The 10,000-nt window shown below is 33.8% G+C and overlaps 1 protein-coding gene and 1 long non-coding RNA gene across 5 annotated transcripts in view; one reads left to right on the top strand and one right to left on the bottom strand.

The window, feature by feature from the left end:
- Positions 1–1,099, top strand: part of LOC144968402 (uncharacterized) — a 24,743-nt gene extending 23,644 nt beyond the window's left edge. The window contains exon 3 of one of the 4 annotated variants that reach the window (XR_013644583.1): positions 173–1,099. This is a non-coding gene — a long non-coding RNA (uncharacterized LOC144968402). The remainder of the gene's footprint in view (positions 1–172) is intronic. The other 3 variants (XR_013644584.1, XR_013644582.1, XR_013644585.1) reach the window with 3 other exon arrangements.
- The window catches only part of LOC144968401 (ornithine transcarbamylase, mitochondrial-like), a 126,975-nt gene that overhangs the window by 57,229 nt on the left and 59,746 nt on the right, over positions 1–10,000 (bottom strand). The gene's annotated exons all lie outside the window — the stretch shown is intronic.

Here is a 10,000-nt window from a genome sequence, read left to right as displayed (position 1 = left end):
AATGATTGATTTTGAAAACTCCTGTTTTTTCACAAAAATTACAATTGTTGATGGATATTTATTTATTCATTTGTCTGTTTTGAAATACACAGTGAGCTGAAAATTATTGAGAGAAGACATTTTACACCTAAGTTTTTATAGCACTAATGGATTATTTATTTGTATCCTACAGAAAGAAAAATTTCTTCCTTGATCTTAGAGGATAAAAAACACAATGCTGCCCATAGGTCTTTACGTTCTGTCTTGGCTTTAAACCCCAGGTACCACTTCAACGCAACCCGAACTAAAAACACGTTAAAGAAAATCGACGATATCAAGATGGAACGGTCGCACCAAGAAAAACAAGGTCGTCATGAAAAACACATACAACCTCGGAAAGGCGAAGCAAAAGGAAGAAGAGATGTCAGTTATGATTTATCTGGACCTAACAACCGGGAATATCACAAGCAAAGAAATTTAAAGGTTGCTCGATTAGCAAACTCAACGTCGTCTCAAATGTCCACATACTTCACAACGCAATCTATGCAAGTAGGAGAAAATCGTATCCAGGAACATTCTAATAGTATGCCAAAACTTAAAACTACGATGAACAAGGGGTCTAAACTAAAGGCCTCCCTTTCTACACACTCCCCACACATAAAAAGACAAAATTTTGATAATAAGCAATCCAATGTTATGCTTAAACATAAGAATATGGAAAAGAAGCCGTCGAAATCAAAGCAACATCAATCTATTCACTTTGCACACGATAATGCGAAAACTGCTCAGGCACAAGATAATGATTATAGTAATAAACAGTTGAACATTGGGTCAAAATATAAGGCGATGGAAAAAGGCGTCCCGAAACTAAAGCCACATCAATCTATCAAATCCATACGCAATAAGACACAAACTGCTAATGCTAAGGGAATAGATAATGATTATAATAATAAACATTCCAGTTTTAAATCAAAACACACTATTTTGAAAACTGATTCAGTTAAACCAAAGTCTCGTCAATCTACCAAATCTATGCATGTTAAAACAGAATCTGCTCGCACAAATGAAAACGATTATAATAATAAACATTCCAATATCACGCCAAAAAATAGTCCAAAAACTACGGAAAAAGATGCACCTAAATTAAACCCACGCCATTTTATTCACTCAACACAAAATAAAACGCAAGCTGTTCATACAAAAGTAAAGTATAATAATAATAATAATAATAATAATAATAATAATAATATAATAATAATAATAATAATAATAATAATAATAATAATAATAATAATAATAATAATAATAATAATAATTTTATGCCAAAGTATAATAATAGTAATGAAATTGTTAAATCTAAACGGAAATCAGGTCATACTTTAAATCCAACACAGAAATATACTACTTCCTGACCCCCTTCTTCTTATGAAATTATAAGATCTGTACAAACCGAAATTGAATTTATATTAGGCAAGTTACATCATGGCCCTAGACTACACAAGCTCAACTAGATTACTGCAATATAATGTTATAATGTGGATGTTGCTTGTGGCTTTTCTGCGGGACGAGGTGACCAAATGGTTATGGCATTGCACTGTTAATCGGTAAATCCTAGTTGAGAGCCCCGTCTCATGACTTTCGTTTTTTTCCCCTTTGGGCAAGATTGTCAATTCCCACTGGGAAGAAGAAATATTTAGATGACTTACTAGAGAGATACTGATCAGTGATGATTCCTTGGTTAAGGCATTTGTACACACATAACCCCTAGTCTTCAATATGAATAAATACTTAGCGTTAAGGCAAAGAAAGTTGGTCAAAGACGTTGAAGTTGAAAGACAACTTGTTCTTCATGTCATGAAATGTGTTTCTACGTGGCATACTCAATACACCAAAAAGTGTTATGAAGTGCACTTACCACAGTCTACTCTTTGAAAGGCGCAATAGGTGCATTTTATGTCTCATGCCAACCTCACCTCGATGTAATAGAATAAGATCACCATTCACCAACACATTGTCGACACAATACACTAAACGTCACTCAAGATGAATTCACGAAGAAACGTGAGATCAGCTGTTGTACAAAATACCATGGTAAATCATTTATTTATTTATTCATTTATTTATTTATAAGTGCCATAATCTACTATGTTGTACTAGATCTTACACAATACATTGTATAAAAGATTTTTTTTTTTTGCGGTGCATCACAAGAATCTGAGAATTTACATTTTGTTTTAAATAAAGGACTGTTTATGTGGGACTATTTCAATCGGGAATTGATTTTTATTTTGTATTCCTTCTGTTGATGATTTTTTTCCACAGTTATGATGCTTACACAAAAAGATTTGATTTTAAAAAATGTTGATAGAATGAAAGCTGCCAGCATAATGTATATACCATGTACCATGTTTACATCACATGAACGATCCGTTTTGGAGTTGGAGGGTTTACTTTTGGTGGGCACCACTAAAATTTGCTAGCGGAGTAGTAAGTATTTTTTACTCAAAAGATAATACTTTTATAAAGTAGTGATCAAAAGTAACGTTACATTTTTTAATGTGCTCTCCATAGCAATAAATATATGCATTAAAGGAAATAAAATTATATATCATGTTAAAGAAAAATAAATTATGCTTACAATGGTCGCAAATATAGTCATGTATACATCAATTCAAGCGAAATATGGTGGTTTGAAAGTAATCACTTAATGATCCCTATTTGGCAAAAGTAGAACTGAACACAAAACAATGCATTCATTGTACTTATCAGTTTTTCCCATTCGGGTTCAAATAAGTTGCACATTTCTCAAAAATCGTTGACAACAAATTCAGCTTTCTGTTGTAGACTGTTAACTCTTTACCTTGCTCTGATATCTCTAGATCTCATCCTAAAATGACTATCTTTTACCCGAACAACATTACCGTGCCAAAACTGAATTCTCTGTTTTTAGAGTGGGTCAGTTAATGTAGCCAGCCCTGTCACAAGATACGAATCCTGTGGAACAAATCGTAGCCATCGTAAAGTTATATATATAGCCTGACACTGACCAAAAAATGACGTCAAAATGTCAGTCTTTTGCCACAAAAGAAAACAAATCGTGAGTTATGTTCAATAGTTCAACCAATGAAATGACTTGTTTCCTTGAGCTCTACTAACGACAACTCACTAGACGCTACACAAACCTAAAAAAATGACGTCAAACTGCCAGTCCTAGAGGGTTCTAACAAAGCCATCGTTATGTTATAGCCTATCACTGAAATCCAAAAAGGACTGGTAGTTTGACGTCATTATTTGGTTTTTGCACCGCCTAGTGTGTTGTCGTTAGTAGTGCTCATGGAAACAAGTTATTTCATTGGTTGAACTATTGAATACAACTCACGATTTGTTTTCTTTTATTGCAAAAGACTGGCATTTTGACGTCATTTTTTTTTGTCAGTGTCAGGCCATAACTTTACGAAGACCACGGTTCTAGTGTCAGGCTATATTATGTTAACGATGGCTACGAACAAATGCGGTCTCAAATTTAAACTGTATTAAAAAACACACATTTTCAAGAAGAGGCACCGGTGAAATTTTTACTTTTCTAACTGAAGTTTGAACTAAGATAATTACAGAAACTGTCTACAGTCTTACAATGTCGACGAGGCGTCGAGTAAGACAATTGCTTGATACTAAAAGGGTCACATAAAATATTGATTACTAAATCCATTTCTGTCACGTTGCTATTTTCAGTTTTTAAAAGTTTTTATTTACTCACGTCTTTCCTTTGAATATTTCTTTAATTTTATGAATCCTCTTATATATAACATTTGTAGATTATTTTGTTGGTAAAGAGGATCAGAGAAAACAAAAATGCAACGTTACTTTTGATCATTACTAGATAATAATAAGCCTCTTATATGATACTTAGGTGATGGATACGTGTACAATGTACAAGATAGTTGGCCTCTGCAGCTAAAACTCAATTTTCAAAGTTTTCCGATTTTAATTTCAATACAAAGAAAATGGATCTGTATGTAACACATTGACTTCTTTAAGCTGTTCGCACAGCCAATTTCTTAATGGATGAATGAAGATATTTATTTATTTATATTTAAAATATTCCAAGAACACCCTTTATGTTATGTAAATGAACGCTTATAATCACAATTATGAATCTTTTAAGCCTATTTTCATACTAAAATAGAAAGTCCTATTTACTGATTTGAGGTCCATTTAGCCCCCCTGACTTGCAAAGAAAAAATTACTAGAAAGTCCTATTTCCTGATTTGGGGTCCATTTAGCCCCCCTGGCTTGCAAAGAGAAAAATACTAGAAAGCCCTATTTTCTGATTTGGGGGCCATTTGATCCCCATGATTTTACTGTGGAAAATTCAGTTTAAATAATATTTTCTCATTAAATGTATAGGGTTAAATCATTTTGTTGTTTTTGTTGTGACATCATACATCTATTTATTTAGTGGCATAGTCGTGTCAATATGATCCACACCTTACTGGCATCTACAATAATTGACTTAGGTAATTTTGTTTCCTGTTTGTTGTCCAATATGATAAGCGCCAGATTCAGTTACCTACTTTTTAATCAACTCTAATCATGAAACATCGAAGTAAGTAGGGCTACTAACTCTTTACTTTTTTTTCCATTAGAAGTGTGACGAATGATGATGATTCTTATACTTATCCTAAATGAATTGAGAGTCTCATTAATTTTATGTTTGTAGTACCAGCTAGAATGAATCGCCAAATATTAAATGATGAAACAATAATGGATAAATGAAAGTGTTAGTATTAAATTTAATGTTTCTTCCAATATTTGCCTTACTTTCGTGTCTTGCTTATCGTTTTTTATCGTGTGTACCCTGCCTTCCCACATATTTGTTTGTAACTTATTATATGACTATGATAAGTGATTTATTTTCTCGTACCATTTTTCAATAATGTTAAATAAATTAGCTTGAATGTCTACGTTATGTTTCGGTCATAGTGTAATGAATTTGCTAACTAAATGGTTTGTAGGTTTTTTAAAAAAATCAGCCATCCGGTGTGTGGTCTAAATTATGTTGCATTGGACCTAATAAAAATTATTATTATTATTAATATTATTATTATTATTATTATTATTATTATTATATTATTTATTATTATTATTATTATTATTATTATTATTATTATTATTATTATTATTATTATTATTATATTTTTAAATTATTATTATTACCATTATTATTATTATCATTATATTATTATTATTATTATTATTATTATTATTATTATATTATTATTATTATTATTATTATTATTATTATTATTATTATTATTATTATTATTATTATCATATATTATTATTATTATTATTATTATTATTATTATTATTATTATTATTATTATTATTATTATTATTATTATTATTATTATTATATTATTATTATTATTATTATTATTATTATTATTGAAAATTGTGAAATAAAATGAAAGAAAGAGCTTCCTCTGTTGAAATCTTTAGTATTTTTCTCTAGGCTAGGGCTATTGATGAGTACTGATCAATAGGTGCCAACGCCTGTTGGTCAGTACTAAATAAGAGGTGCCACTGGCAATTGAACAGGAGGTACCACAGATTACACAGGTAGGTACTGACGAACACGAGGCATGTTCGTCAGTGCTGACAAAGACCTTTTCGAACTTTTTCGTCTCTTCTGGATTATTCCGTTAGTAATAAAATCATATAAAAAATTCCAGGTCAACTTATCCCATGACTGTTAGTAACACTTAGACAAATTTGATTTAAGTTTAACCCGTGGGGCAACGGAATAACTCTCGTTGTTTTATGCCGTAATAAGATTCTTGATATTTTATGTTGTCCATTCTTTTTATGTATTAGTTTGGGGGTTGGTTTTTTTTGGTGTGTTTTTTTAGTTGTTTTTTTTTGTTTTTGTTTGCTCATTCAGTCCACATCAGCTTGTTGCTGGCTTCCGTTCTAAATTCATAATCAAAACCATGACGACCCAAGAAAAAGCAGATTTATTATTTTATGACATAATTGTAAATTATTCTAACACTGGTATTGGCATGTCTTGACGATTTCCCATATCGTCTATTTGGAATGAATATAATTATTTTTAAAGAATCCGTAAGGATTTTTATATAAGATTTTGATAAGATTTAGAGCCTTTACATAAGGGTTAGGGAACAAAGGAACACAATGGCAATAGTTCAAGCGGAAGAAAAACAACCGGTTTGAAAGCCATGAAAATTTGTTACTTATTTCCTCTAAACAGTGTCATGTCGGGCTGGTTGAAAATGTTCAAAATTGATTTCATGCACAGAATCTATAAAACTTGTGTTGGAATTTTGTGTGTTTATTAAAGATAATGATCAAAATCGGTTAAACTGACAAATTTTATAATTTCACATGTAATGACCAATCGTTTTACTGTTAAATCCATTTTGCTATTTGGTTAATTCAGATGCAATGCCATTTGGAAGTTATAGGTGACATATGTTGTGAACATAGTTCCCAGAATATCGATGGTTGCGGTCTGGATACGGTAATATCTCGTATAGTTTGGAGGGCAGAACGACTTAGATACACAATCGTTTGGAAATGTTATGAATTGAACTCCGCGAAAATGGATGGTTATGGTGTGGAGACGACATAATAATATGGGTAGCCCTATTCGTCCTTAAGGTCGAATAGCTTCAACCGTGGTTGCCGTACGTACGGACAAATCGTGTTGCTTGCACTATTCGTCCTTCACACTAAAGCTGGGCAATTTTCCGTTTTTGCTTTTACTGAGCTGGATTCGAATCCACGTAATTACATGACATATCCGTATCGTCTTAAATGTTTCACAAACCCCACCTCCTCTGTTTGTGAGTCAAATAATCAGTTATGTGTGCTTTTTTTGAGGTGTGTTAGTGTGTGTGTGTTAATTTCGTGGGGTTTTTTGTTTGTTTTTTTCTTCTGGGATATGATTTTTATTCCAGAATGGTGATTGATTTCTTATAAGGAACAATTGTCGTGTTCTCCTATTGGTAAGTATCCAATTCAAATACCTGCTCTAGAGTTTGGGTTGGCTAGGCACAGAGGAAGATTCGGCAGGTTTTCTTTGTTTTGGTTTCTTTTTTTTTTTTTTTTTTTTTTGGAGGGGGGGGGGGGTTGTTGTTGTTTTGTTTTGTTTGCTGTTGTTTTTTTTTTTTTTTTTTTTTTTGGGGGGGGGGGGGTTATTGTTCTTTTTTATTTGTTTTCTCTTGTTGGTATTTTCCCTGCTTTTGTTTGATTTGTGTGTGTGTGTGTGTGTGTGTGTGTGTGTGTGTGTGTGTGTCTATTGTGTGTCTACGTGTGCTTTGCCTTTTTTACATTTTTTTTTTCAATCTATAATAGTGGGTAAGCACTCAGTAACTATTTGTTTTAAATGACTAGTATTCAATTTGTCAAAATATTATATTAGTCATAATAGTATAAGCAGCGCAAGAAAAAAAAAACAACACCAAATTTCTGTATCTGTTAAGAAGCAGTTTTATAAAAAAATGTTATAATCTTGATAATTCAGTGAGTGCCATCAATAATAGCTTGAATTTAGCCAAAATTTTTGAACGATGTCGATACCTGTCCTTTAACTTCAGAAAATTTTGTATATAAGTTGTACAGTCTTGAGTAGACTAGCTGTATGACATAATGATAGATTTAATTCATGGCGAATTCAATGCGTTTTCAAATTGGCAGTAAACGAGGTAATTGTATAGACGGGATGGAATTTGGCGGCTTTACAACACGCAAATTAATTCCAAAGCCGAAAGCACAACCTCTGCATTTAAACTTATCTCCATAGACGATGTCAATATATTAAAGATTAATAAAGGACACTAATACCAAGTCCTCAATATTTTCAGTACTTCATTCGTTAGCTAATACTATTAAGTATTTGGTATCCACTTTTGCCCTGACGAGAAGTTAGAATGTCAACGGGCTGGGATTTAAAATGTCAACGGGTTGAAACTGGGTGAAATAGAATGATACAGAATATAAAAGCCCAGTTCGGCCTAAGAACAATAACTTGCCTATGTTCTTAAACTCAGAACAAGGGTAATGTTGTCAGGGGTTGGGGTTGTTGTTTTGATCTGGGTATGGTCTGATAAAGTTACGATTACTGACCAAAAACAAATTCCTAACTTTAGTTTAAAATTAAAAAATAGAAAGACGGAAATATATACATAATAAGATTGATATATTTAAAACAATGGTTACAAGAAAAATAAATCCACGATTTTTCTCAATAATTCTGTACTCAAACAGCTTTGTATGCAAATGCTGTATTCCAGATGTGTAATTTGGCTTATCGCCACTCAAGGTGGTATTTCAATAGATAGTATTACAACTAACGTGTCAATGTACGCAGTAATACAGACCTGCCAAGCATTCGACTTATTGTGTTATAGTGGAAAAAGGAATACTGTTTAGAAAGGGATTTGTGCTGCATTGTAGGTTAACAAAGCATCCACAAACACGCAGGTCTGACATCCGAATCCACTTATGGGCCTGGTTTAACATTGTTGTATAATGTATTTTGCGTCATTTTTTAAAAGATTTCTATTACAAGAATGAGCCCATAAGGAAATGGTTATCAGACCTAAAAATAATTGCACTTCGATCCACGTCAATTTTAAAACCATCACCATCACTACCACAAGCACTTTTACAACATTATCATAACCATCAGAATCGCTACCACCATCATTTGCACAATATCATAAGTATCATCAGCACCACAATCAATATCACCACCACAGCATTATACCTACCATTACCATGGTCATATCAATTATTGCCATCACTAGCAAAATCATAACTATCATCTCAGCCACCACCACTCTAGGAAACAATCATTTTAAATATCAATAACATACGCGCACACAAAAGCGTCACCATTGCCATCAACTTTATCACTCTAGCTTCTTGATCAGTGACATCACCACTACCATCATTTCATCATCGAAACAAGAATAACATCACTGCTATCATTGTCACAAATACTAACGAGAGTTTTTTATATAGCGCAATATCCGCTCGAAGTCTCAAAGCGCTTTACAGGGTGTCACAGGCCAACAGCAACACTTAACATCCTACATGATGTCTGTTATGCGATATTACATTTTTTCAGACAGAACAACGCAGTTAACGGCCTGGTACTTATTTTAAACCTGAGTACGGTAAGAGTGGACTCAACTATGCGCCGAGTGAGGCTCGAACCCAGGATTTTCCAATCCGATCCGAAAGCGAGTGTCATACCACAAGACCACATAGCGGCACATTCTTCTTCCTTATTTCACATTTTCTTTGTTTCCTCTGTCGGGTTGTCTCTAGCTCCTTCTCTATCAGATCCTCTCTTTCGTGGTCTTCTTCTTCTTCTTCTTTCTCTCTACATCCATGATTCCCACCACCGCCACCGCCTCAAGATCTCTAATCATTACCTTAATTGCCATAGCAAGCTCACTACGAAAACTTTAGGTCTTCCGAATGCGAATGTATTTTAAATCTTCGGTGGTTGGCAACTCTAAGTTATACAGGCGGCCAGGAAGTGTATGTTTTTTTAAGAGGGGGGGGGGGGGGGGGGGGGGGGGGGGGGGGGGGGGGGGGGGGGGGGGGGGGGGGGGGGGGGGGGGGGGGGGGGGGGGGGGTGAAGGGGTTTGGGTTTTTTAATTTTTATGATGTTCAGTCGCGGGGTGGGATTTTTCTGTGTCGTCCCCTTTTGTTTTTTTTTTCTTTTCCTTTTTTAAAATCAATAAAATCAGGGGAAAAGTGAAAGGAAAAGGAGTAATTTTATACCAATCCCAAAGAAACGCTTTTGAGACCCACTCAGACATAAGAAAAGAAAGATAAAAATAGTAGATTGTAGATAGGGTGAGGAAGGGTGGATGGATGGATGGGTGGATGGGGTGGATGGATGGATTTTGGGTGGAATGGATGGAAGGATGGATGGATGGAAAGGAAGGATGGATGGATGGAAAGGGTGGAAGGGGGATGG

The sequence above is a fragment of the Berghia stephanieae genome, chromosome 3, assembly GCF_034508935.2.
Source record: "Berghia stephanieae isolate SIO BIC M18660-M18661 chromosome 3, UCSD_Bste_1.3, whole genome shotgun sequence".
Taxonomy (NCBI): domain Eukaryota; kingdom Metazoa; phylum Mollusca; class Gastropoda; order Nudibranchia; family Aeolidiidae; genus Berghia; species Berghia stephanieae.
Note: the sequence above shows the minus strand (reverse complement) of the source record. Positions and strands in the feature narration are given on the sequence as shown.